The following is a 4,042-nucleotide window of genomic DNA, read 5'->3' as shown; positions in this document are numbered from 1 at the left end:
TACAATATATAGCATACACCAAATGCATAGCGTGCTAAATTGTTTTATATAGCACCATCATATTCCCCAGCGTTGTACAGCGGCCAAACGGGATATAACTAGTAGTGAATCTTTTTTATCATTAACCCGTTGGCATCCTAGACTTTACTGTTTTTGCTTTTTGTTCATCAATTCTCCATTTATTGGTTTTTAATGTACCTATTCAAATTTATTCTGTTTGTTTTCTCACTTTTTTCTATAATACATTGTTTCTAAGCAAAATAACCTAATCATTCACCATCCTGTTTAAATCACGCTTTCACAAACGTAGAAAAGCAGTGAAAGAGGGGGATTGCAACCCGAGATTTAATATATAAATGGGTTAATGTGTAATATTTGGGACAGTGAATATTCTTTGTCCCTGCCTTTGGAGGTATAGTTACTGTACACAATTATAAGAATACACCTCTATTTTGTTTTTTAGGTTTACGTTCCATTTTCTTACCTAAGCTTTGTAAACCCTTCAATCATTTAGGTTATATATAATAAAAATTGACTTCCAAGGGAACTCGGGTTTTCTTCTGAACTCTGGGACCTAAGCAGGTCCGCATCCTAATCATAATAGTATTACTCTTGCATTATATAGGCAGGTTGATTTTTGTTTGTATATAGTACCCAATATAATGTTGTTTTTCTTGACTTCCAGATATTTTATCTGGCTTCCTTGGTTAAGTTAAGGAACTAATCAGACAATCCCATACATGCTTGGAGATCCAATGGTGAATACGGGCACGAGGGGGCAAAATATTAATTCTGTCCATTGGGTGGGACATAGGGCACCAATGCCAGTAAAGCTCAAGGCAAGAGACTGGGCTTTAGACCGTTCTGCGGTTCTTGATCCGGCTGAGTGGTTGTCACACGTATTTTCCGTTCTGTCCTCCCTGAAAGTTTCTGTTGTGTTCTGTTTTAGAAAGTTTTTTTTGTGTGCCCTGTTTTAGAACTGTTTTAGAACTGTTTCTACAGACGTTCCAGGTTTACATTGGTCTTTATGGTCTTGCATCTTTGATGTGGTCAGTAGATTGGATCAAGTAGTTGTCTAAACTCTGAGATTGTTGACTGATTCTGTTTACGTTTTGAAAGAATCCTTGGAATTTATGGGAAAAGGGAGAATCCTATTCATACCCCTGAAGAGATGAAATATGCCTTTTCTGGGTCACACTGTACTGGTGTGCTTACTAATTCGTATGACTTCCATTTGTGATGTATATGCTGTATAGCTTCACACCATTATGTATTTGGCTAAACAATTAAAACCAATTAAAATCAGCCCTGCATTATCAAGTCAAAAGCAATACCTATCAGGAAGGTTCTAACTCGGACATTACCAGCATTATGAGTATATGGTATAAACTGTTCTTATTTTTGTTAAATGTCTGGAATCTGTACTGTCGTGCAGGTGATGATGGAGATGTTAAGGAGCATTGTGTTCTATTAACATAACATTACCTTGCATGATGAGGGCTGAAATGTTACTATGTGAGAGAGTAAATTAATCTATTTAGCCAGTGGGTGTCGGTGTCAGGGAATAACATGCAATACTGATTGTCATCTAAGTATTCAGACATTTAAATACTTTTTTTTTTTTTTAAGTAACTTTTTGTAGAATAAATCTATAATTGAACACATTGACATTTGAAATGGATTGAAATTGCTGGCCTCCCAAGATCAAAGCAGCGTATCCATCTCAGAAGTTGAGATCGAAGATTTGGCCACAGCTGTGTCACAAATAGATCTTTCGGGCCTGATGTTCACCGTATCACACGTGCCCCCCCCCTTGTTTGTCATGGTTGCCCTGTCCCGCTCATTACGATGACATTGTCCCTTAGCTGCTTCTTGCTGACCACCTGTCCAGCATTAAGAGCTTTCCTCCGTTCCCCGCCTACCCTGATACAACTGACAGATGGGCAGCCATAAGAGAACCAAAGCGAATATACACCCAAATATTTAACCCCTGGGTGTCCGGATGATCTATGACTAAATTTACTAGACGCTAAAGCAGAATGAAAAATGTTCCCCTATATAACGTAACTTGAGTTCTATAGAATGGGGGTTTTAGTACAGTGTGCCTACCTAAATGTAAATATGTGTGGGGATGTTTTTAAAAAAAATTTAAATACCGTATTTGCTCGATTATAAGACGAGGTTTTTTTCAGAGCAAATGCTCTGAAAAATACCCCTCGTCTTCTAATCGGGGTCGTCTTCTAATCAGACCTCAAATAGAGGTCTGATTATGAGACTAAGATCCAGATCCCCCGCACCGCTGCAGGGGACCTGGATCCTCCTGTCTCCCCCCCCCCACACTTACTTACCGGTGCTTCCTGCTGTATTGCCGGGGCAGCGGGTTGACGTCTACGCGATCCGCGTAGACAACGTCCGCTGCAGCCGGAAGGAGGTGTGGCTAGCAGCGGGGGTTGTCTGCGTCCGTCGCGGATACCTTCCCCGACTGTCAGAAATCAGAGTTCCCCGCACAGGTGCCGGAACTCTGATCTCTGACAGCCGGGAAAGGTATCCGCGACGGACGCAGACAACCCCCCGCTGCCAACTCCACCTCCTTCCGGCTGCAGCGGAAGGAGACATCAACCCGCTGCCCCGGCAATACAGCAGGAATTTGGAAGCACCGGTAAGTGTGTGTGCGTGTGTGTGTGCGTGTGTGTGTTAAATGGGGGACATAGGGCATTTCTGGAATGCCTTATACCCCTATATGCCACTCTGGCACTTAGGGGGTTAAAAGGCATATTATGGGGCAGAGTGGCATATAGGGAGTTATAAGGCATTTCAGGAAGCAGAGTGGCGTTAAGGGGGCATTTAATAGAGCACTCTGCCTCCTGAAATGCCTTATAGAGTGCTCTATACAATGCCTTTTAACTCCCTTAATGCCACTGCCTCCTGGAATGCCTTATACCTCCCTATATGCCACTCTGCCCCATAATATGCATTTTAACCCCCTAAATGCCAGAATGGGATATAGGGGTATAAGGCATTTCTGGAGGCAGAGTGGCACATAGGGGGTCAAAAGGCATACCATGGGGCACAGTGGCATATAGAGGGTTAAAAGGCATATCATGGGCCACAGTGCCATATTGGTGTGGCAAGCCTGGGGGCAGATGTGCGTAACTGGGGGACAGGTTGGAAAATACAAGGAAATAAAAACAAAAAAAATATTTTTCTCAATCATAGCTTTTATTTAAAAAAATAGTTTACATGAATTAACATTTACTGGTAAAACTTTTTTCCTTTAGGGTCGTCTTATATTCAGGGTCGTCTTATAATCGAGCAAATACGGTATTTGATTTTTGATATAATTGATATACTATTTTTGCCCAATGGACATAACGTACTGTTGGTACATGTTATTGGAACAGTTGTCCTAATGGGTTAGAAAAGGAAGCCTTTCAATTGATGAGATTGAGTTTTAAGCGGCTATTACTGTTGCCATGGGGTAGAAATTTTTATTTTACTGTTTGTCTTTCATTTACAAGAGAACTATCTATCTCTAAAGAAATTGCCTAACTTGATTGTATACAGTGCATATCTTAATGAGGTCCTCTTTTATGTGTAAGCCAATCTTCATAATGCACTCTAGCCTCCCACTTAGCACAAGCACTCCGAAGCCCCTGTTAGTTATATGTATGTATATGTGTGTGTATGTGTATATATATACTTTTTTAGGAGCCTGGAATGCGTGATATGTTTGTGTGTCATGCCACTCCACACTAGAACACTTAATTGATTGTGTTGAAACTTCAGTAACTAATGACATACAAGAGTATGTGTCAATGGAGTTCTTTGTTGGTTGAATTATTTTATTACATAAATAGTAATTGCTTGCATCCATATATACAAGGGATCAGGGGCAGTTGTTGGTCTAATTTGAGGATCTTAGGCCATCCTGAGATTTTTTTTCTTTTTACACAGAAATGACTCTGCTTGCTAATATAAGTTTGTGAGAATATTATGTTCAGTTGCTTTTTTTTAGTTGTCCCACTGTTCTGTGTTTCAGGCC

This window comes from Sceloporus occidentalis, unplaced genomic scaffold (assembly GCF_023333645.1).
Source record: "Sceloporus occidentalis isolate IW3139 unplaced genomic scaffold, rSceOcc1.0.p SCAF_56, whole genome shotgun sequence".
Classification (NCBI taxonomy): Eukaryota; Metazoa; Chordata; class Lepidosauria; order Squamata; family Phrynosomatidae; genus Sceloporus; species Sceloporus occidentalis.
The sequence above is the reverse complement of the archived record's forward strand: the minus strand, read 5'-3'. Positions refer to the sequence as shown.